Here is a 26,519-nt window from a genome sequence, read left to right on the forward strand (position 1 = left end):
CTTGTCATATTAAAAAAGGTACCTGCAGAGTGCAGGTGGGTGGGACTTGTAAGTAGCTCAAGCCTTCACTGTGTGCGCTGTGCTACTCGCTGAAGTCTGGCCATGCTGATAGAAGCAGTGAAAAATGATGTTGGCCTGCTCTCTTCCCTGGGAAGGGGAGTTCACACCTGTTACTGTTCAGGAAGCCCTCACAGAAGCTCAAACAACCTCATCTTGTTTGTCCCAGACTTCCATCAGATCCCTGCCTTCACCCTGTCTGTGTCCACAGTGACTGACTGTCCTGTGGTGGCGCAGGGCTCCTGTGTTTTATCTCAGGTGTGAGACTGGTTTTCAAAACTCCAAATTTTAGGGACTCAGTGTGGCTCAGACTTGTGCTGATCCTCTCGGGGAGCCTTGCCACACTGTGACCAGTACCGGTTTGTCCCAGAAAAGCAGTTCCACATCTGTTGAGGAGCTTGGATTTGATGTTGAAGCATAGCAAAAAGCCAGCATCCAGTTTAGCTGCTCTCAACAGGGGTCTCTGCTTATCTGCTAATGAACAGGGCAGCTCAATGGTGACTGTTGGGCTCTTTTTGTCCCCTGAGAGATAATGCTGCCTTTCCAAAATGTGCCCCAAGAAAGAGGAATTGTCTCTCTGAGCAGGAATCAGGTACTCCTCAGAGCACACTGTCCACTATGGGCCTCTGCCCTTCTCCTCAGGAGCACCACTACATCCACCACGGTGGGTCCTGGTAATGGCATGGACTTCTAACTTCAGACTTTCAGCTTGACTGCTTGTATAAACTTGTGGTAATCAACCCCTCTTGTTTTCCCAGTCAATGGTTTTGGGTAATTGTCTTTCTTCCTTTCTTTTTTTTCCAAAGCAGAATTATTCCTTTTATTACAAAACTTAATAATTTAATGATCTCTGTACTTTTACTTATAAGAATATGATAAAAAATCACAACTGATGTTCAAAATCAGAAACTGGATAATCAAACAAAACAAAACAATCACGTTTATTTCAACAGTTCAAAGTGCAAATACAGCAAGTCAGTTCACAACGTTTCAAGATACAGTTTTTTTTCAAGATACAGTTTTAAGTATAATGAAAACTTGATATACAAAAATGCAAGGGTAAATAGCAGAAATAAAGCTCATTTAAAAAAAATTCAAGTAACCCAAAAACCTTTAGACTAAAATATTCCATTTACAACAATTTGGAAATACCTTAATTTATAAATACCTGTAGTACACTGCAATCCAAAAGGCCTTCTCAAAGAAGGAGAATCACCCCAAACCAGTCAGCTCAGTATAAGAGTGGAAGTTCTTGGGACTGGCTATTCCTTATTTGGCAGCCTCACTCTCACTGCCAATTGATACGATTCGACCCATGATACTTTGATGTTTAGGCAAATTCTTAAAAAATGTTTAAAGTTCTATATGAGGCCAACACCCTGATAAGAGATTCTGAAATGGCCACTATATATTTAAAAGATTTTAAAGACCAATTTTAACTTCAGGCCCATGGTGTTACTGGGGGAAAGACATAGATTAATACTTCTTCCATTACTTAAAACCTTTCTGTAAGGTTAGAAAAATGGCCTTTACAACTTCCTCATGAAAATCATACTTAATTATGTATCTACTTATTTCTACACATACAGAACTTTTATGTAAAGTAGAAAAAGTTCCCACTAGAAAGGTAATTGAAGGTTGTTAATGTTCTTTGTATCACTTACCAGCCAAGACACATGTTTATTTCTGTTTCACAGAAGCAATAGTAACTATTCGCTTCAATTCAGGAAAGGTGTGTATATTCAGGATGGTTTAAATGAGATATTTATTGAATCTTTTTCTCAGTCTTCTTCATCTTTTCATTATAGGCAGTAAATTGAGAGTCTGTTCTGAAAATTCTATCCCACCATATAAATGTTGAAGCCTAGGTTCCAATGAAGTTAATGTGTTGGAAATCATGATGCTGGAAACCAGCATAGAAAGGGATCAGATTTAAATGGTTCAAAGGAACGTCATAGCCACTATGGACATCAATAGTTTCTAGTCACTCATGCCCAAAGGAGAACGACACGATCACATAAAAGCATGATTCCAATGAAAAATCCAGTTCCAAGAACCAGAGTTTCCAAAGGATGTGCATATTCAGCTTCCACTCCAAATGGAGCCTGAAATTCAAGATGAACTTTATTAATATATTTATATATTCTTTTGTGATGTAAGAGCCTGTGCAGGAAATAGTGCCAGGTATCCTCAATCATCACACAGCCAAAACATCTTGCCAAAAGCATACACCATCTTGGCATTCTTTATCAGTCATAAGGTATATTAAAATACTCTGTAAAATAATAAGTTCCACAGATCAAAGGAAGCTGGATACAAAAGTGATTAGAGAGAAGTACTTTCAAACATTCCCACTGGTTTCCCCATGTTTCTGGCTTATCCTTTTGAATTTTGTACTTTTTCATGAAAGGTATAAATTGAAACAAAAATCCAAGTAAACAGAACAAGAAATAAAGGACCTCATGAACTATTAAGAATCCCCATGTTGCAATCTGGAACTTTGTATAATTATTCAACACATAGTTCCAAGTATTTTTAAATGGTTCTTATAAAGGGTTCTCAGGTAAAAGTGAATCTACATACTCCACAGCAATGGAGTATGAATTAAAGATGCTGATACTTTTGTTTGTTGCCATTTTTCAAATCTCTGCAGAAAGCCTTAGTATTCTGGACAAGCACATGGGACTCTGGAGACTTGTCTTTCTTGTGCAGTCCTCTGTGTGCTGTTCTCTCTCTCTTTTTTTTTCTCTGTCTCCTCCCTCCATGATCAGGGATCCCTCCCCTCTGCATCACCCATGATTCTTTTCTCCCCCAAATCTCATCACTGAACCTCCTACCCTCAATGCTGTGGCCTCTTATCTCCCTCTACTGCAGTTTTTTTCTCTCAATTTTCAGATTGATTTCCTGGGTGCTCAGAATTACTTGATAATTATCTAGCTGTGTTTGAGGGATAAGGCAAGCATAAGGTCCTCCTCCTACTCTGCCATCTTAACTTTACCTCATGATTTGTATCTAATTCAAAATGCCTGTTTATGCATTCCATTTCCTTATCTTCAATTATGAGGAAAATAATTTAAAAAAATTTCCCTTTAATAATTGATTCATGTAGTGCTTCAAATGAAAATAATGTTCTTTAAATTTAAAACTTACTAAGCCTGCAGATATTTGCTTTGCAATGTTGCAGCTATTTTCAAATCCAGAATTTCTAAACTTTTTAAAGAAATATAATCATTACTTGATATGTTTTATTGCAATGTCTATGTATATGCTTTTACTTTTTAATAATTCACTGACAAAGTTCCTGCCTGAGCTCTTGCAGTTCCTAATGTTTGTGCAGATGCTATAGGGACAGGATACCAGGATGAATGGGTAAGCTGACCTCCCACTGCAGGTCCAGTGTTGCCCCCTTGAGAAACCCCTTCTTTTCCTCAGACTACAGCCACTGTCGCCATCACTGCTACTTCTACTCCTGCTACCACCACTATAGCTCTCTATCCTGGCCTGGTTTTGGACCCAGTTACTTACTTTCTCAGAGCCCTAGAGAGCCCCAGACTATCCTAAGCTAGCAAGCGGGTCTCAGGCAGCCAAGTTCAGTGCTTATGTGGTTGAGAACCGCTCTCCTCATGCCCATACTCCATTGTGCCACTGGATCTGATTTACAAAACACACATTCACATACAAAAGTATTCAGAATTACATGGTGGTGACAGCAAAACATTAAATCAAGTGTGGGGCCCCTTCTGGGACCAGGACCTCTTTGCTACATGGATTTTGCACACATAAGCCTATCTTGCTTGCAAGATGTGCTCACTTTGGAAAATACATCCCTGCTTATTCTCTGAACAGGTAGTTGCTTAAAAATGTTTAAATATTTTTGAAAAAAAGATCTGAAAAAAAATTCCTGGATTTGGTTTTACTTATGCACATGTGCATGCACACACATACACACACACCCCACATCCTTGAAACAAAAATGTCATTAAATAATACTGAAACTTGCAATATTTTCTTTTTTTTTAATGCTAGTCCTCACCTACTAAAGGAATACAATTTCCTTGAAATATGACCAACTCATCCTGGTTTGCCTGGGACTTTCCTGGTTTTAGCACTGTGAGTCCTGTGTCCCCTCAGTTTTGGCAGGATGTGTAGTCTCCCTGCCTCCACGTCTGTATTCTATATCTACAACTCCTCTTTCTTGCCTTGATTTATTTTCAAACTATAGCTTGAAATCTCGGCCCAAGCAATCCACCTCCTCTGTGAAACCTTTTCTGATAATTCCAGCTGGAGGTAAGTGCTCCTTCTTCTCTGCTCCAAGAAAACACTGGGTATAACTTTTACAGACTTTACCACATTGCTCCCTTGGTTGTTTCTTCTTTTGGACAACAGCTCCATAGGGCAGGAAGTGAGTTTTTTTTAAATCTCTATTTCCTTTGTGCCTAACATAGTGCCGGGTATACATAAGGAGTGATCAATAAGCACTTATTGAAAAGATAAATGAAGCACTGGATCTAAAACTGCTCTTTGTCATGAGGATTGGAAAACTGAACTAAGCAGCAATGGTCAATAATCCTTCACTTACTTAGAAAATCAGTTTGGACAGTCACAGCTTCCTTTAGAAATACGAAACAAATCGACCACTCTCCAAATGTTGGGGATGAGTTCAATTAATTCCTTATTTCACCCTAGCCTTCTTTCACTTAATGAGATGTGTTTTCTTTAACCTGGATATAAGAAATCCATTACAGTCCTCAAACAAAATGGCTTTCTTTTGTTTTGAAAACAAGTTTCCATATCACTGATCATAGGCATAAAACTGTGATGTTACTGAAAATTCAGCACTATTATCTTCATATTACACAATAAGACTTTTTCCTAACCATGTTGATGTCAGTTAAAGTTGAGTTTGAAGGATAGAGATAAAAGATTAAAGTTTGGATTTAGAGTCAGTGAAAGAAAAATAAGGTTTTGTTTGAAAATTACCTGCCCAATGCTGACATAAGGCTGATGGATAAAATCAGTTTATCTAGTGCTCACGAAAATATCTAGGTTGAAAGGCTTTTATTTTAGTAAAGAAAAATAAATAGTGAATGTCTTGGGTTTACACCAAGAAATTCAGCTTTGTGCACTGAAATGCATGATTTCATAGATTATGAGTTTGGTTTAATAACTGACTATAAAAGTATTATTTTAGAGTTCAATATTGTTATGATTTATGTTATTGAAAAAATATAAAAATGTAATATGAAGAGTTGTTTGTATAATCCTGACACATGATAGAAATTTGCAGTGGCCAACTTCTCTTAAATATTTCTGATGTTATACTCTAAGTTTTTACTAGACTATTTCAACGACTCCTGATGCTAACTATTGGGAGTTAGGCCAAACTTTAAACTTAATAGATTAAGGGCACAATTCTCCTCAGACTGTTCTCACTTCAGACATCAGCCACCTGTTTCGGAGTCCACAGACATGCACAGTTCTGATCAACTGGCCATAAATTCAGGATTTCTCAGTACTCCCATCAAGTTCAATAAATTCCCTAAAATGACTCACAAAACTCAAGAAAGTGCCATTTATAATTATAGTTTTATAATAGCAAAAATCAGCCAAAGCAGAGATGTAGATGGCAAGATCAGGGAGGGTCCAAATATGAAGCTTCTGGTATCCTCTCCCAGTGGAGTCAAGATGTATCATCTTCCTGGCACATTTATATTTAACAGTATACACAGAGTATTGTTAGCCAGGGAAGCTCACCTGAGCTTCAGTGTCCAGACTGTTTACTGCAGTTTCATTTTATATGTATGATTAATTGAATCACTGGCTAGGTGATGGTACTCAACCTCCAGCCTCCATTCCCTCTCCAGAGGTCATACAGCTTAAAACTTTAAACGTCTAATCACATTGTTGGTTTTTCTGTCATGACCATGTCCTAACCTAAGTCATCTCAGTTAGCTTAAACTATACAGGAACTCTCCTAGAGTCACTTCATTAGCATAAACTATCAGACCCTACTATGAATACCAAAGACATTTTATCAATTGGGGAATTCCAAGAATTTAGAAGTTACCTTCCAGGAACTAAGGACAAAGGCTAACCACATTTTTTGTTATACCACTATTCATTAATTAATTGGAAACTATTAAGATTTTTTCTGTGCATACAGGCTAGCATTCTTTATCTACAGTACACACACTTTATTTTATATGTGTCAAATAGAATATACTGAAAGGAAAACATTTTATCCATAAGCTGTTGCAACAACACATTGATCCATTTTTTGAGTGCAGAAGTAAATCCGGGGAATAAGGATTTGGGACCACTAAAGCTTTATTCTTTAGTAGTGTCTTTCTTTTATTAGACAACTTTCAAAACAGCAAAATAGCTTCCTGAGTGCTTTACATTGTTCTATACATGTAATACCATTTAAGGTCTTGACATACAGAATGGAATATGCAATCACTGAAATTGGATGGTTAGAGCATTTTCTTTTTTTTGGGAGGGGCTCCATCTTCTCTCTGCATGTGTATTTATTTCTTCAGTTTTTATAGTTCATACTTTAGAGGAGGAAAATAATTTTCCCTTTACTTTTTTAAGGATCTTGGCTAACACCCCCCCCCCCATTCTAAAAGACAGATTAACAAGAGAGAAACAAGTTTGCTAGCATATATATCTCCTGTATGCCTGGAAGATACCCAGAAAAACTGAAAAATACCTCAAAGTGGCCAAAGCCATCACTTTAAATGCCATTTCTACTTACAGACAGACAAAAGAAGATGTTGTAAGGTGGGTGAGGCAGTTATAGGAGGCTATCAGGAAAAGCACAATAAACAATGGTCTGCATGTTATGCAGATTTAGGTAACTGTGTTCTCCACTGATAACTATTTCTAGAAATTTAGAGTCATCTTTCACCTCCTGGTACAGGAGGGACACACTCTTACAAATGGAGATTTTTTTTTCCTTGTAAATATCCCTTGCAAAAGGGTAACTTCTACTCAGTTTTCAAAGCTTTTCCTGTGTCTGCTGTTTCTTAAAAATAACCAGCTTGTGCAATTTGGAAGTATAGCATAGAGAATATAGTCAATAATGTTGTAATAATGTTGTATGATGACAGATAGTGACTATACTTATCATGGTAAGCACTGAGTAAGGTACAGAATTGTCAAATCACTGTGTTGTATAACTGAAACTAATATAACATTGTATGGTGACTATACTTCAATTAAAAAAATAACCAGCTTGAAATAATTCTTATGCCAAAAAGGCATATTTTTGGGTGGTAAATTCTGCTTCCCTTCAATACCTTGGTTAATCTCAGAGTTTCTGAGGTCAGACTACCTAGGTTCAAATTCCTGCTCTTCCATGACATTGGGCAAGTTACTTGGCCTCTCTATGTCTCAGTTTTTTTCATCTATAAAACAGGAATAATAGTACTATTTCCTATGTGTAATATGTGTTTAGTGAGGATCTAAGTAATGTAACAAATAAATAAAAAATAATAAAAATAAATAATGTATATAAAGCACATAAAATAGTTATTGCATAGTAATATTTATTAAATGTCTCTGATTGGACTTTGAATTTGAGCATAATACATGTTTTGTATAGCTCATCAAGGACAAGAATTCTTCTATGTAGCTAAAAGTTTCCTTTGAGATCAGCTAGTCTAGGCTTTATTCTCTTTAACTTGTCAGTGTAGGCAACAAAGCCCATATAGAAGTTCAAGGGAGGCAAAATGACTGGCTTTAAGTCACACAGTGAGTGGCATAATTGTGATTAAAATCCTCATTGCATGTTTCCAAGCTGAGTGCTCTTTTTACCACATTGTGCTACATTAAGTTGAATGTAATTTAGAATCATTCCAAAGTAGTAGTCCCTCAGAAATCTTGGGGAGGGGGGATTCAAAAGGACTGATATGCTGAACAAAACTCAATCTAGGAGTACGTTCTATAGTATGCAAAAGACTATGCCTCAATTTCTTCAAATGTGAGTTTATGTACATCAGTTTGTGAAGAAAATTCTGTACATATCTATGGTGAGTATATTTTTATATTTTTAATTTTTTGCTATGTTCCCTTAAATTGATTCTTCTGCTCAGAACATTTTTATTTTTTCTTTCGCTTTGGTTGTTGACAGATTTATTTTCAATTCAGTACAGCTCACTGAATTGCAAAGGAAAATAATGAGTGTGAAAGTGTTACAGTACACCCACATAGCCCTTCCACCTGGTTGCCTTATCCTTCCAAACAGACACCACCCCAAAGTAAACCATGTTGCTCAAAAACAATGATGAAATAAGAATGGTAACAGTCTGCTGCAATATTCTGATTCAAATGCTGTCTTGAATGCTTTCCATGGGCTGCTGTGATAAGGGATGACATGATCCTGTGATGAACAAGGCAACACTTTCAAATTGGAGTTTGTAGAATGCAAGTCCACTTAAGATACTAAGTATTCCACAAAGATAAGTTTTCTGGGGAGCAAATATTCTTAGACAAGTTTGAGTTGGAGCTTTTATAAAAATGTTTCTCAAATTCTCAGTCCCTTTTGTATGCCTTGGAACACATCTTCAAGAACACTTTGGGAAATAATACAATAAGATTTTGATAGTGTGAGGGCTCTTAATTTGAGTTTGAATTAAAAAAAAAAGATTTTTATTTATTTATTCATGAGACACACACACACACACACACACAGAGGCAGAGACATAGGCAGAGGGAGAAGCAGGCTCCTTGCAGGGAGCCCAATGTGGAACTCAGTCCCAGGACCTGGGGATCCTGACTTGAGCCAAAGGCAAACAACCACTGAGCCACCCAGGTGTCCCTGGAGTTTGAATATTTTAACTGAGACTTTTGTTAAGGTAATTGTACATACATGTGTATTTGTAAAATATAGGGAGGTTCTATGCACCCTTTATCTAATTTCCCCCAATGGCAAACATCTTGCAAAACTATGATACAGTATCATAGGCAGGAAATCAAGAGTTATACAACATACTGATCCTATTCAGATTTCTCTAGTTTTATACCCATGTGCCTGTCTGTGCATGGTATCTATGTGTGTTTAGATATATACAGTTTTATCACATGTGTAGTTTCAAGTATCTTATCCAGGATTTTTCATCAGAAAATTATTACTTCTTTTTTTTCAATACTTTATTACTGAAGATTAACACTTCCTTCAATGATCAATGTAGGTTAAACACACACACACACACACACACACACAGTTGTATTAGCAGTATCTATGACTTTTTCATTAATAGAAGTCACGTTATAGTTCTTGTAGCTATCTCAAAACACCATTTATGGTCATCGTTACTTCAAAATTAGAATAATTATTAAAGCTAATAAGGGATCCCTGGGTGGCGCAGCAGTTTAGCGCCTGCCTTTGGCCTAGGGCACGATCCTGGAGACCTGGGATTGAATCCCACGTCGGGCTCCTGGTGCATGGAGCCTGCTTCTACCTCTCTCTCTCTCTCTCTCTCTCTCTCTCTGTGACTATCATAAATAAATAAAAATTAAAAAAAATAAAGCTGTCAATAAATTATATTATAAATTAAATTATATTATATTATATTATAAATTATATTACTTAATGCTTTAATGAACATATATTTTACTGGATCACAATTTTCAAAGTTTGATAACTTTATTTCAATATATATTTAGTTTCTTTGTAATCTTATGTGTTCTATTTATTTAAAAACATTTTGAGAAGAGTCTCATAACCTTCACTAGACTGTCATAGGGATCTATGTTGCAAATTGGCTTAAGAACTTCTAGTGTAGCTAGGAAAATGCACACTGAAAAGTGAGACAGAAGACATTATTTTCCATTTCCAGCTCTGCTGCTTATTACTTACATAATTTAGACAAGTATGTAAACTCTGAGCCCTACTTTTCTCACCAGTAAAATGGTAATGAGACTAATCAGCTGGTATAGTTTCCTTATAGTTCTAAATTTCTCAGAATCTGTTATACTGAAAAAGTCATCTTTCCACCATTTTCTGAACTAGTTCAGATCTAATAAAAATAAACTTTTTCCTTTGAATTTTAATGATACATAGGTAACCTGGAGATTTTTCAGAAAATAGCTTCAAACCATTCACTCATTCAAAAATAATCTTTATTTACACTCTACACATAATAGAACTGTGCACCTGGAGTTTTGGAAGCACCTAAGAAGATTAACAAGATTAATTGTTAATTAGCAATTGTTTCTTTGTTAACAATTGTTTCTTTGTTAACAATTGATGGACAAAACCAATCTTGGAAGGAATTGTTATCAGCAAAGAATTCCTAGAGGAGGAATTTGAATTTGAATTCAATTGAATTGAATTGAGTTTAACAAGGGACTCTAAGGGAAGGGGATTCTGGACAAAAAAAATAACCTGAGTAAATGCACTGAGCAATGAGAGAGCATGGTACACTTGGAAAATAGTAAGTCTTTGTCTATAATTGTGAGAGGGTGAAAAGATGACTCTGGACTGATAGCCAGAGCCCTATCATCATTAAAGGCCTTCTATGCCTGCCAGGCCATACTTAGAAATCATGCATTTTATTGAGAAGTCAGTGGTGGCTGACAAGAAGTCTTAAGAAGGAAAAATGACATAATCTTATTTGCAATCCATAAGGTTCCTTTGACAGTAGGCTGAAGGAGGAACTTAAGGGAAGTGAAACTGGAGATAAACTAGGTAGGAGGCTTCCAACGGTTCAGTTGTAATAAAATTGAGGACTTGAAATAAAGATATGATTGTGGGGGTATAAAATAGAAAATGTAATTGCAAGAAATAAAGGAGCAGTCAAGAAAGGCTTCCAGGTTTCTCAGAAAATTTTGTAGTTAACAAAAGTAGGAAACATGAGGAACAACAGATTGGGGAAACAGGGAAGGACAAAAAGTTGGTTCACGTTTAAGACAGATTGATTTTGAAATAAACTCCAGAGCACCTACAGGGAAATATTCAGTAGCTGGTTGGAAATTTAAATGTGAAGGTTAGAAATGAAGTTTGGGCTCACAATATAAAAGTGGGAGTCCTCTTTATTTACATGTTAACTGATACTACAGTAATAGACACTGTCATTTAGAAAAATCATCAACAGTGAAAAGAAGAAAGCAGTAGACTCCAAATTGTATTGGTGTATTTCATTCATAAAAAAATTTGGCCTTTATGCATGTGTGGGTATGCTAGTTTAGATGTACATGTGTATATTTTATAAATATTTTTATTACAGATACCACAAAAATGTCAATGATAAGAAGATGCTATAAGACTACACACACGAAAGTTATAATATTTTCCATAATATTTTCCACACTCCAATGCATCATCTTGTGTATGCTCTCAGGTATGCACACCTCACTGTGGAAATCATATAGGTAAACAGTGGGAAATGTAAGTATAAAGTTGCTAAAGCATAGAATGCAAAACAAGAAGAAGAGTTTATGTGGCAGAATTTGATAGATGTTAGGTCCTCATTATCTCATGGTAATGGAATTCAAATGCATCCTATAAGTCAATGGGAAGCCAGAAACATTCAAAGTAAGGGAATTAACATGGTTATGTTTACATTTGGCTCAAATCATTTGTGGTGGTGAGGATTGGAGATAGTGAGTTTGGAATCAGTGAGACAGAATGAAAGATACAGAAAATAGATTTGTGAAAATAAGCTAAATGAATTAGGCTTACTTCTCTTGGAGAATGGATGGCTAAGAGGTGACGTGGTCAGTCTTACAATGTAAGATTTATTATGTGAAAGATTTTATTTAGATTGATCACTGAGAAGTGGAAAAGAGGCAAGAAAATAAAAGTGGAGAAGTTTGAATTGGTGACCAGGCAAACTCTTGGTTATTTGAGTGATGATTTATATATTTAAAGTCTTTTTCTCCAGAGATTTTCATGAGGAGAATGACATTAGTGGCTACTTTATGACAGGCAGATAACAAATGTCAGAGAGATGTGGTTGTAGAACTATTGATACTGTTTCTTTTAAAAATCTGATGACACCTAGCCTATGAAGACTAGATTCAACTTGAGGGATGCCAGTTTGTGAAAACTATGGCTTAATTAATCATCTAGTTTTAATAAGGGGTCCGAATCAGTTAGATGCATCCAGGAGGTCCTGTTGTGCCTTGTGATACTCCGAGAAAATGATCAACCAAATAGCATGTACTCGATGACAATTTACTACATTCTGGGTAAAAAACAAAGATTTATCCTATAGTTTCTGCTTTCTGAGAGCTGATCATCTAGTTTTGGAAAACAGGACATATGGATGAGAAACTAATATAAGGAAGAATATAAGTGCAAAGATAACTTATAATTACCCATATACTTCTGTTTTGTCATATTAGATGATGCAGCACATTTAAAAATCTATTACTGGAAGCTTTCTTAATAATGTAATTTCTGAGAAACTCAGGTCAACGGAAGTGAATGCATTTTAGAATGTTTTTCCCCTTTACAGTGAAATCTGACATATATAGTTCTGCTGTGTAAAAGGGTAAAAAGTTTAGAAATGAATCACAATGCTACTAATTCTATTTGATAATTCAAGAATTAAATTAACATTTACTCCAAATATTCTTCAGTTTGAGTACAAATGGTTTATACTTATAACATCTTTATTATATAGAAGTTCTAGGATAAGTAATAGTTAACAATTTGTTGTTCTAGGATAAGTAATAGCTAACAATTTGTTTATTGTTCTGAAATGAGCATTTATAATTATTTACATTAATGCGTGCTGAGAGGCAGTGCAGTGTGATGGAAAGAGTATTGGACTAAGAATTAACAAAATTTTACAAGTTTTACTTCTTCCCCTAATTAGTTCTATGATGGTCCTGATTAAAATACTGTCATAGTAATACAATCTGTTCTTCCTAAAGCATGACAAAATGGATAAAATCATCTTCACTTTAAGCCTAAGAAAAATATTGACAATTGAAAGCCACTTAAATGGAAAACATGACAAATGTAAAATAATGCTGATGAATGGCCTAAACAAAAAGCTTAAACAAAGTTCAGCTACCAAAAAGGTTTGACATGATAGGTAATATGGTATCTGGGTGAATAAAAGTGTTGGGATTATATTAAAATGTGGGAGAAGACCATAATTGTCAGGTTTAATCTGATTGGTAGTAAAATGGAATAGAGAGGTCAGGCAAAAGTTGGTCGAAACAGGCTTTTAATGGGATGCGCTCTCCGGTGAGGTTCCGTGGCCCACAGGGGAGGGAGAGAGGAGGGAGGTCACCAGGGAAGTCGCACCCAGGCAAACCGCAGGGGGGTTTATAAAGAGTTTTCTGCTGGAAGATGGGAGTAGGGCGGCATTCCAGTTAGGACAAGGGTCTTGTAAGCTAAGTTAGGGTAGGGCGGCAAGGCGGTGTCGGTGGGAAGATGGAGGTGGGGAGGCAAGGCTGCGTTATTGGGAGGTTGCTGGCCTGGGGTTGGCCATTTTGAGGTTCCCAGTCTCTCCAGCCCAACAATAATAATATGTAAGAACTTGAGTCTCATTTCACATAAGAAGCAGAGCTCTAGAAGTGAGATATATATAAACTTCCTTAAACATCACAATTTCATAGAAGGGCCACAAAATAAGGGCCACAAAATAAGGAAGAAATGGAGAGGCATGAAAACATTTAGGTACTTACTATTTGTGAAAATCTCTTCAATCCATTTTCACAAGTTCTTTATCCCATGAGGAAAGTAATATAGACCAGTATATCCCATACACCTGGTACAATTATTAAAAACTACAGATTCCCCACCCTCAACTTCATGAATGATAGTATCCAGAGAAAGGAGACTGATAATCTACATCTTTTGCATGTGACCCATGTGATTCTGATGATCAGACAATTTTAGAAAATACTGCTGTAGACCCTTAATGTTCACAAAAGACATATCTAGAGGCTTTTGAAATTTTTCAATGTTGCAAATGCCACTATAATCACTATAATTTTCCATGTAAAAGTTCTATTTTGCTGTCTAAGAACCATCACTTTCTTAGATCTTCTCATTTTCTCTTTTTCCTTATTTCTATCACCAACACCACAAAGCAGTTGAATTTTGGGGGCTATGTTTTTACAAAAATCAAAAGTTTTATCACTTTGAAGGTTGAGGATACTGAGTACATGAGCTCAGTACTAATATTAGCCGTGTTCTGGAGTTATCTTAGCCATGTACTTCTCTGGGTAGACAAGTGGAAACTGGCATGTCTCGCAAGTATAAATGCTGAAACTAATGTTATTTTTCATAAATTTATAATATAATATTTGCTAAATGTTTGTCGAATAAAATTATGTGGAAGAGTAAGTCTACAATCATTTGGCAAATTTGCAGTTATCATCACAGTCTTTCAGGTAGTAGAATGCTAAGTTGGAGGCTGTAAAACAGAAAAATCATTCTCTGTAAAATCATTCTAACTTTCTGTAATGTGAGCAGGTGAATTCAACCAGGGACTCTATGGAACCACTTTTAACATTTCCCTGACTCAAATGAATTGGAAGATGTGTCATACTGATTAAAGAAAGTAAGTACTACTGTTAAAGGTGAGTAAGCAGGACACTGATGAGAATGTGGTACACAGCATGAATTTGAAGGGAATAACCCAAATTATATTCATAGCCTAATGGGATCCTAGTTTACCATTTACATCCATAGACAAGAGCCGTGAGTCTGCCTAAAGTAGTCTCTCTGGGCATCAAAGGATGCGTTATCACATCCACTCATTTTATTTTCCTTATAGCACTTGCTACACATATTTTATTATTTACTGCTTATTTATTTGTTTGTTGGCTGTGTTGACTTCTCCTATCCCAAAAACAAGATGTAAACTACATGAAAGTAGGGACCTTGTTTTTACTTGTTTGTTGTACTGAATCATCAGCTCCTAGCACAAAACAGACACTTATTAAATACTTGTCGAAAGTATGAATCTCCTAAAGGCATCAATTTAGTATGCTTTTGTGGCCAAAAGTTCAAGAGCATAATGAGCATAATCATGGTAGATACTAAACATAAAATACAATATCCTACTTCATATGAAAATTAAAGATTTACCCCCACATCTCTACGATATGTTTGAGTTTGAGAAATTCTAAACATAAGTTACAAGTAATCAGGATGATTGAGGAGTAAGATCTTTAAGAGTAGGGTATAATGAGTAGGCTTCTTAACTGAGAAGACAAAAGGTGAAGGTTACACATTATAAGGGAAAGGTAAGTTTAGAGATGTTCATTAAATCTCCATATTTAATAGTTAGGAGTTACCTTTTGGAATTCATTTATTCAATAGAGATGCACTGTAAAACAGATACTGTGCTAGATGATGGAGATACAAAAATGAATAAAATAAAGTAGTTCTTATGATAGTGGGGAAAAGCCTGAGGTGGGGAATCTCAGGAAATGCTCTCTGGATAAAGTGATACCTTATTTGAATACTAAAACATAATGAGAAGTTAACCAGGTGAAGAGTGGAAATAGACAAAAAATTCTTTTTTTTTTAAATTTTTATTTATTTATGATAGTCACAGAGAGAGAGAGAGAGAGAGGCAGAGACACAGGCAGAGGGAGAAGCAGGCTCCATGCACTGGGAGCCCGTCCTGGGATTTGATCCCGGGTCTCCAAGATCGTGCCCTGGGCCAAAGGCAGGCGCCAAACTGCTGCGCCACCCAGGGATCCCTAGGCAAAAAATTCTTGACAGCAGAAACAAAGGAATTCAGCAATGTGGCAGGATATAAAATCAATGCACAGAAATAAGTTGCATTTCTATACACTAACAATGAGACAAAAGAAAGAGAAATTAAGAAATTGATCCCATTTACAATTGCACCAAAACCATAAGATACCTAGGAAAGAACTTAACCAAGGAGGTAAAGGATCTGTACTCTACTACCTACAGAACACTTATGAAAGGAATTGAGAAAGACAAAGAAATGGAAAAACATTCCATGCTCATGAATTAGAAGAATAAATGTTAAAATGTCCATGCTACCCAGAGCAATCCACACATTTAATGCAATCTCTATCAAAATACCATCCACATGGGGATCCCTGGGTGGCGTAGCAGTTTGGCACCTGCCTTTGGCCCAGGGCGCGATCCTGGAGACCTGGGATCGAATCCCATGTCGGGCTCCCGGTGCATGGAGCCTGCTTCTCCCTCTGCCTGTGTCTCTGCCTCTCTCTCTCTCTCTCTGTATGACTATCATAAATAAATAAAAATTAAAAAAAATACTATCCACATTTTTCACAGAGCTGGAACAAATAAACCTAAAATTTGTATGGAATGAGAAAAGACCCCAAATAGCCAGAGAATATTGAAAAAGGAAACCAAAGCTGGAGGCATTACAATTCCCAACTTCAAGCTGTATTACAAAGGTGTGATCATCAATACAGTATGGTATTGGAACAAAAACAGATGCATGGATCAATGGAACAGAATAGAGACCCAGAAGTGGACCCACAGGTATATGGCCAACTTATCTTGGACAAAGCAGAAAAGAATATCCAATGGAAAAAAGACAGTCTCTTCAATAAATGGTGTTGGGAAAACTGGACAGCAACATTCAGAAGAATGAAACTTGACCACTTTCTTACACCATAAACAAAAATAAATTCAAAATGGATGAAAAGCCTAAATGTGAGATAGGAAACCATCAAAATCCTAGAGGAGAACACAAGCTGCAACCTCTTTGACCTTGGCTGCAGCACTTCTTATTAGGCACATCTCCAGAGGCAAGGGAAACAATAGTAAAAATGAATTATTGGGACTTCATCAAGATAGAAAGTTTCTGCACAGTAAAGGAAACCATCAATAAAACTAAAAGGCAACCTACAGAATGAAAGAAGATATTTGCAAATGACATATCAGATAAAGGGGTAGTATCCAAGATATATAAAGAACTTCCCATTCTGGGAAACTAACAAGGGGTAGTGGAAGAGGAAGTGGGCAGGGGGATGGGTTGACTGGGTGACAGGCACTGATGGGGGCACTTGACAGGATGAGCACTGGGTGTTATACTATATGTTGGCAAATGGAACTCCAATAATATATATAATATTATATAATATTTGTATAATATGATAATTAATATAACATAATTATATGATGTATTATTTAATATAATCATATAATATATAATATTATATATTAATTATATATAATATATTAATTATACAATATAATAATATAATATAATATTTTATATATATATATATATATATATATATATATAAAGGAGCAGCAGAAAACTACTTCCCATATGCATAGAAATTGTTTAAATAACATCGGAATTATCTATGCTTGAAATTTTGAAGAAACTCATCCCTAAAACTATTTGGATCTGGCATAATGGGAGGTCAGGGGTCAGGAATACGTTTGGGCAAGTAGAGTAGGCTATTTTCTTGGTATTCCTCTCTCCAATCCAAACCAAAGATTAAATAAGTACATCAGATAGAAGAAGAAAAAAAAAGGACTTATCAAACTTAACGCCCAAAAAACAATCCAGTCATGAAATAGGCAGAAGATATGAGCAGACATTTCTCCAAGAAAAACCTACTCATGGCCTACAAACACATGAAAGAATGCTTCACATCACTTGTCATTAGGGAAATACAAATGAAACCACAATGAGATACCATTTTACACCAATCAGAATGGTTAAAATGACAAGACAGGAAACAACAAATTTTGGAGAGGACCTGAGGAAAGGAGAACCCTCTTGCACTGTTGGTAGGTATGCAAGCTGGTGCAGTTACTCTGGAAAATAGAAGGGAGGTTCCTCAAGAAGCTAAAAAGGAGCTACCCTATGACCCAGCAAATGCAGTACTAGGTATTTACACCAAAGATACAAATGTTGTCATCCAAAGCGGTAGCTGCATCCCAATGTTTATAGCAGCAATGTTCACAATAGCCAATCTATGGAAAAAGCCAAGATGTACATTGGCAGAAGAATGGATAAAGAAGATATGGGGTGTATATACACACACAATGGAGTATAACTCAGCCATCAGAAAGGATGAAATATTACCATTTACATCGATGTGAATGAAACTGGAGGGTATTATGCTGAGCATATATGTCAGACAAAGACAATTATCATATAGTTTCACTCATATGAGGAATATAAGAAACAGTGCAGGGAACCATACAGGAAGGGAAGGAAAATGGAATGGGAAGAAATCAGAGAGGGAGACAAATCATGAGAAATTCTTAACTATGGGAAAGAAACTGAGGGTTGCTGGATGGGAGGTCGGTGGAGGGATGGGGTAACTGGGTGATGGGTATTAAAGAGGGCACATGATGTGATGAGCACTGGGTGTTATATGCCACTGATGAATTACTGAACTCTACATCTGAAACTAATGGCTAATTGATCTTAAATAAGAAAAACAAAAGAAATACATGAGAAACAAGAAGACGTGAAGGATGACAAGCAATTCAGCATTGCTTGAATGTAGCATTTGATAGACGAATGGAAGAAAAATAAAATTGGCAAGGACAATAGGGACAATCATTAAAGCTTAAATAACATATGAAAGAGTTTGGGCACTAATATATAAGAAATATAGACATCAAATGCTTTTTAAGTACGGTGCTTATATGTAAAGTTTTAAATTGTTTGGACTGGAACTTTTTTGGTAGATAAATTTGAAAGAGAATATAAAAGAGGTTGGGAGAACAGTAGGAAGTGGTTGTATTAGTCTAGGCAAATGATGATGGCTGCCTTAGGTAATGGTAGTGTGGATGTTAAAGTGATGACAGACTCAAGGAATATTAAGGAGGATATAGTCACCAAATGGATAAAGGAGGAGGGAAGGAGAGAAAGGAGTCCAGATGACTTAAAACTTCTGGTTTTAGTGATTGAGTAGATGATGACAGATGCCAAATAATTATAGAGGAAGGAGAGTATGTGGTATGGAATTTAGAGATGAATTCAATTAGGGTATTAAGATTTCTATAAGACATTTAGCATGCAGTTTAGTACAAGTCTTAAGCCTGAATGAGTGATTTAGTTTAGAGATACAGATGTAGAAGTTATGAATACATAGAAAGTTTTTTTTTGCACTTGATCATTAATTTTATCATATGTGGAAAAGTGTAAAGTGAGAAGAGAAATGATATGGACTCTGGGAAACATCAATATTTACTGAGAAAATTTAAGAAAAGGAATCCATAAAAGAAAAAAATGGTTGGAGATATACCAAACTAACTATAGGAGTTTGGTGACCTGGAGGTCAAGAGTGAAGAACTTCAGGAAAGGAGTTATTGTCATTACTATGTACAGTAAAGAGGTCTAGGAAAGTAAGGGTTAAAAAAAATCTCCTTTGAATTTTACAATTAGGAAGCCATTTGTGACCTTAACAAAATCAGTTATGTTACAGTAGTAGGTTATAGGGCCCAGAATGAAGGAAATTGAGAATTTAGTGGGAAGTTAAGAGGGCAACATTAAGATTGATAGAAGGATGTTTCTCTCTTTTCTTTTATATAGAGCAGGTAAAAGAGCATTAGAATTTCTAACTTCTAAGACAGAATACAGATTGAAAAAGATTATTAGATAATTTTGTGACTTGTGAATTCATAGTATTTATTAACAAAAGAAAGATTGTTTGTGGGGGCATTATTAACCTGCAAAATGGATAGTTATAAAGGCATTTCTTATGTTTTTACCATAACACTTACCCACTGGACCATTTGTAATGTGGTCTGGACTGATACCAAATGGATTACTATTGCTCATAGCTTTATTTGCCCTATTGACATACACTACAGGAGCAGGGATGGGAAAACATGACTGTATCCTAATTTTCCTGTCAAATTAAAATGCAATCTGAGGAGGGTAATACAACATTTTTAGTTCTTTGACAAAGAAAATTGAGAAGAAAACAACAGAAACAAGACCACAAGAGTAGAGCAATAATTTTTCTAGAAAATAAGATACACTAAGCTTGCCACTATAAATATGAACAATGCGGACCTAAATAGGTGGATCAAAAGCAATAGTATTCTATTAGAACTATCTAAAATTAATTGTTAATTCTCATTAGCTATAGAAGGCCAATTTTTGAAGTAGAACATCAGGGAGGAGTGTTCCTTTAGTGGAATTTTGGCAGTTACTATAACATGTAATTAAACTTTTTATTTTTTTTATTTTTATTTATTTTTATTTTTTATTTTTTTTTATGATAGTCACACACACACAGAGAGAGAGAGAGAGAGAGAGGGAGGCAGAGACACAGGCAGAGGGAGAAGCAGGCTCCATGCACCGGGAGCCCGACGTGGGACTCGATCCCGGGTCTCCAGGATTGTGCCCTGGGCCAAAGGCAGGCGCTAAACCACTGCGCCACCCAGGGATCCCGTAATTAAACTTTTTAAAAACAAATGTTATTTGTAATTTCTTTTACCTTTCATTTGATTTTTAATTGAAGTATAATTGACATACAGTATCCTATTAGTTTTAGGTATACATCACAGTGAGTTGATATTTTTATACATTATGAAATGGCCCCCATGAGGAGTCTAGTTACCATCTGTCACCATACAAAGTTATTACAATATTATAGTTTTGATTGGCATGCTCCTGAAGATTAGTAATGTTGAGCACCTTTTCATATGTATGTGACTTACTATCTGTAAGTCTTCTTTGGAAAAAAGTCTATTTAGGCTATTTGAGGGTTTTTTTATATTAGGTTGTTTATGTTCTCTATATATTTTGGATATTAACTCCTTATTGGATATATTATTTGCAAAAGCTTCTCCCATTCAGTAGGTTGCCTTTCCACTTTGTTGATTTTTTTTCTGTGCAAAAGTTTTTTAGTTTGATGTAATCCTACTTGTTTATTTTAGCTTTTGTTGCCCTTGTCTGAGAAAACTGGTCCAAAAAAATATTGCTAAGCCCAATATAAAAGAGCTTCTTGCTTATATTTTCTTTTAGGAACTTTATGGCTTCAGGTCTGATATCAAAGTCTTTAATCTATTGTGAAGTTATTTTTGTGTATGAAGTAAGAAAGTGATCCAGTTTCATTCTTTTGCAAGTTGTCCAGTTTTTCCAACACCATTTATTGAAAAGATTGTCTTCTCCATTTTATATTCTTATATTCTTGCCTCTTTTCTCATAGATTAATTAACCATATAAGTGTGGACTTAATTCTGATCTCTGTCTTCTGTTTCATCTATTTGTATATCTATTTTTATGCCTGTATCATGCTGTTTTTATTACTATAGCTTTGTAGTGTAGTTTGAAATCTGGGAGTGTGATATCTTCTGCTTTGTTCCTCTTTCTCAAGATTGCTTTGGCTATTCAGGATCTTTTGTGGTTCCATAAAAATTTTAAGATTATTTGTTCTAGTTCCGTGAAAAATGTCACTGGCATTTTGATAGGAATTTTACTGAATCTGTAGATTGCTTTGGGTAGTATGGCCATTTTAACAATATTAATTCTCCCAATCTGTGAACATGGTGTATCTTTCCATTAATTTGTGTCATCCTGGGATGCCTGGGTGGCTCAGCAGTTGAGCATCTGCCTTTGGCTCAGGGCATGATCTCGGAGTCCTGGGATGGAGTCCCACATCGGGCTTCCTGAATGGAGCCTGCTTCTCCCTCTCCCTATGTCTCTGCCTCTCTCTCTCTCTCTCTCTCTCTCTGTTTCTCTCATGAATAAATAAATAAATAAAATCTTTTAAAAAATTGTGTCATCCTGAATTTCTTTCATCAGTGTCTCATGTTCCAGATTATAGGTCTTTCACCTCCTTGGTTAAATTTATTCCTAGGTATCTTATTTTTTTAATGCAATTTGTAAATTTTTTTCCTTAATTTCCCTTTTTGATAGCTCATTAGTGTATAAAAATGCAATCAATTTCTTTATGTTAATTTTATGCCCTGCAACTTTACTTAATTCATTATTCTAATAGTTTTTGGTGGTGTCTTTATGGTTTTATATATAGTATCATGTCATCTACAAATTGTGACAATTTACTGCCTTTCCATTTTGGACGCCTTTTAGACTTTCAAAAGTTGTGTTTCCGTTTTCATTTGTCTCAAGGTATTTTTTTTTTATTTCCTTGGATTTGTTCATTGACCCATTGGTTGTTTAATAGTATGATTTTGTGGTTTTCCAGCTTTTTTCTTGAAAATAATTTCTAGTGTCATACTATTATGGTTAGAAAAGATGCTTGAGTGAAGCTTTGAAATGATTTCAATATTCTTAAATTTACTGAGACTTATTTTGTGACCTATGTGCACTTAAAAAGAATGTGTATTCTGTAGTTTTAAAATGAAATGTTCTATATATATCTATTAAATTACTCTGGTCTAACGTGTCATTTAAGGCCAATGTTTCCTTATTGATTTTCTGTCTGGATCATCTATGCATTGATGTTAGTAAGATGTTAAAATTTTCTACTATTATTATATTATTGATAATTTATCCTTTTAGGTCTATTAATATTTGCTTTATATATTTAGGTGTTCCCATGTTGTGTACATAAATATTTATGAATGTTATATCTTCTTTTTGGATTGATCTCTTTATCATGATGTAATGCCCTTCTTTGTCTTTTCTTATAGTCTTTGTTTTGAAGTCTATTTTGTCTAATATGATTATTGCTACACCAGCTTTCTTTTTGTTTCTACTTGCATGGAATATCTTTTTCCATCCCCTTCCTTTCAATATGTGTGTATCTTGAGATCTGGAGTGAGTCTTTTATAGGTAGCATATAAATAGGCCTTGTTTTTTATCCATTCACTGACCCCATGCTTTTTGATTGAAGCATTTAGTCCATTTACACGTAAAATGATTACTGATAGGCATGTACTTATTGCCATTTTGATGACTGTTTTCATAGTTCTCTATTCCTTTCTTTCTCTATTGGTCCCTTCCCTTTGGCTTGATGGTTTTATTTAATGTTATATTTGTGTTCCTTTCTTTTTATTTTTGTGTATCTACTATAGAATTTTGGTTTAAGGTTACAACGAGGTTCACATATATTGATCTATATAAACAGCAGCCTATTTTAAGCTGATAGCTGCTTAAGTTCAGGCACATTGTAAAAGCACTACATTTTTACTCATCACCCCACCATGCTTTTTTTTTGATACCTTATTTTACATCTTTTTATTTTGCATGTCTCTTAACTACTTTTTGTAGTTAGAATTGATTTCAGTGTTTTTGTCTTTTTGTCTTCATACTAACTTTTAAAGTGGCTGATGTACTGCCTTTACTATCTTTGCCTTTACCAGGGAGATTTTTTTTCTTTCATATATTTTCTCATTTCTAGTTGTGGCCTAATTATTACCCTTAAAGAAGACTCTTTAGCATTTCTTGTAATGCCAGCTTACTGGTGATGAACTCTTTTAGCTTTTGCTTGCCTGAGGAACTTCACTTTCTCTCAATAATGAGTGATAATCTTGCCAGGTAGAGTATTCTTGGTTGTAAATTTTTCCCTTTCAGCACTGCCACTTCTTTCTTCCCTGCAAAGTTTCTTGCTGAAAACTCAGCTGCTAGTATTATGGAGTTTCCCTTGTATGTAATTGTCTATTTTTCTTTTGCTGTCTTTAGGATCATCTCTTTATCTTTAACTTTTGCCATTTTAGTTATAATATGTCTTGGTGTGGATTTCTTTGGGTTCATCTTGTTTGGTACTTTCTGTGCCTCCTGGATCTGGACATCTGTTTCCTTTCCCAGTTTGGGGAAATGTTCATCCATTATTACTTCAAATATGTTCTCCACTTGTTTCTCTTTCTCAGATAATTGTAACATGAATGTTAGTGTGTTTGATGTTGTCCTAGGGGTCCCTTATTCTCATTTTTAAAAAATATTTTATTTATTTATTCGTGAGAGACACACAGAGAGAGGCTGAGACATGGTCAGAGGGAAAAGCAGACTTATTCTCATTTTTAAAGTTCTTTCTTCTTTTTGCTGTTCTGTGTGATTTCCACCACACCTCTTGATCCATTCTTCTGTATCATCTAATGAATTGTTGATTCTTTCTAGTCTATTTTTCAGTTCAGTTATTCTTTTTTAAAAATTAGTTTCAGAAGTAGAATTTGCTGATTCATCAGTTGCATATAACACCCAGTGCTCATTACATTAAATGTCTTCCTTAATGCCCATCACCCAATTATCCCTTTTCTCCAACCACCTCCTCTCCAGTAATCCTTAGTTCAGTTATTCTATTTTCAAACTCTGTGACTTCTGTTTGGTATTTTCTTATGTTTTCTCTTTGAGTTTCTCACTGTGTTGCTCCATGTTTATAATTACATTGAATTCTTTATCAGGTAAATTATTTATCCCCATTTCATTAGGGTTTTTTTCCTGGGGTCTCATTTTTTTTCTTTTGTTGGAATATATTCTGTCTTATTTTGTTTGACTTTCTGTGTTTATTTCTATAAACTAGGCAGAAAAGCTACCTCTTCTGCTTTTGAAGGAATGGCCTTATATAAGAACATTCCTCATGTTAGACTGAATGTTCTGGTGGCTTTAGCTGGTTGGCTGGGGCTGGAGAAAGGATGAATTGGGATGGGGTTGTCCTGGGACATACCACACTGAGGCAACCCTGGTGAAATGACTGAAGCTGGAGTGGGAGTGACCTGGGCATGTCCTGAACTGCTGCACCCAGGCTACCTGTTAGGACATCTGGAGTTAGAGAGGGTATGGACCAGGGGTGTCCTGGTGCATGTTGTGCTAGGGTAGTCCTGATGGGACAGCTGGATTGTGCATGGGTTTTAGGGGTCCTAGGGCATGCTACACTGGGGCTATCTTGGGACTACGGGAGCTGGGAAGGGAACTGGTGGAGGTCACCTTAGGCAGGACAGCTGGAACTGGCATGGGTTAAAGGCTTGGGGCTCATAATGGTGGACATAGCAGGGCTAGAGTGGTCCCAGCTCCAATCTGTGCTGTCAAGGTGGAGGGAAAACATAAACAATGGTGTTTGCCTGTACTTTCAATCTTGGAGAGCTCTAGTCGTTCCCCAACTGTTATCACACCCTCTAGTGTTAGAAAATTGATTTCCTTCTATTATAGTGTAGCTGCTCTTTAAACAGCTGTGTTTTATTGTTGTTGTTGTTGTTGTTGTTGTTGTTTTGGTTTTGTTTTTGTTTTTGTTTCCTTGTGCCCCAGGTTGGATAACTCTGCATGCAGGCCCATCAGTGATACCCCTCCTTAGTCGAGGTCATTGCCTTGGGCGTGGACTTCTAATCATCACTGTGTCTCTGTTTTTCCTACTTTTCTCTATATGGTCTCTATTATTTCTTGTGCAGAAGCTATCAATCAGCCATCAGTACACAGTACCTGTGAAAGGAGGTAGGTTCTGCATCTTCCTCTGTTGCCTGTTGCCATATTGGATTATGACTATTTGTAATTTCAATTGTTTTCTAGGGATTTCAGACTATGAGAAACATTAAAAATGGTTCCATATATATGATTCTCCATGAACTTAGTGATTATGTTGAACAGTATAGGTCAAGTGAACCTGTGGCTGCAGGAGTCATGACACAGAGTTGTCACCTAGGATGGATATATCTTTGTGGAGATCCCATTCCAGGATAATGCTTCTCAGTTCTGTAGATCAGATGTTCAGTCTGGTTTGGTAACTAAATATTACCAATTTCTCAGAGACTTGCTTACACATTAGCTTAATTCAAAAGATATCAATGTCTAAAATCTGAGTGCTGGTTTATTTGTTTACAATAGTAAGCATAACTATCAAGCAGACTGCAACACTTAGGTTGATGATCATGGAGTTTCCTCCAGAATTTAAGTTATGCTGGAAGTCCAAATATTATGATTGTTGAACATGTAGTGAAAACAACTGGAGTTAGTTGGATAATTTTCATAGAATTTTGTCATTATTAAGATAAAAAAAAAAGAATTTTGTCATTAAAATTTTGTGGTCTGGTGCCTCTGTGTCCACTACAGTGATATATCTGACCAAGGGACTGGAATGTTACCATCCATTGGTTAGAACACCCTTTACATTGGACAGGTTTTAATGGAAATTCCAATGTGTACTCTCCGATTCCTGCTTTCCTATGTCTCAAATTGTTCATTCCTCTTCATTTGATTCATTTAAAAAATACTTCTAGGCCACCTAATAGGTTATAGGCAAGCTTTCTTCTTACTTGTGGAGGGAAAGACATTTTATTTTTTGTATGACTTTTGCACATGTATTATCACATATATCACATATTGATTTTATTTGTTTGGGTCTCAGAGTTCTGGGGAAATATGCCATTGCAGGCAGTATGTGCAATATTAGGCATGGGTTTTGTGCTGAAACAATCAAAGTATTAGTTGTGGCTTCCCTACACACTAGCTGTGGGCTCTTCAAAAGGTATTTAGCTTCCTTAAGCCCTAATTTACTTATTTAAAAAAGGGAGGTAATACTGTTACTTAACTTACATGGTTGTGGTGATGATTGCATAAGATAAAGCACACTAAATATGCACAGCATGTAGCACATAGAAAGTA

General features: G+C 35.8%; 1 pseudogene; it reads right to left on the reverse strand.

Moving 5' to 3' along the window:
• Positions 1 to 1,822: 1,822 nt before the first annotated feature.
• On the reverse strand, positions 1,823 to 2,693 carry LOC112934461 (methylsterol monooxygenase 1 pseudogene; annotated as a pseudogene).
• Positions 2,694 to 26,519: the final 23,826 nt, after the last annotated feature.

The sequence above is a fragment of the Vulpes vulpes genome, chromosome X (genome assembly GCF_048418805.1).
Source record: "Vulpes vulpes isolate BD-2025 chromosome X, VulVul3, whole genome shotgun sequence".
Lineage (NCBI taxonomy): Eukaryota > Metazoa > Chordata > Mammalia > Carnivora > Canidae > Vulpes > Vulpes vulpes.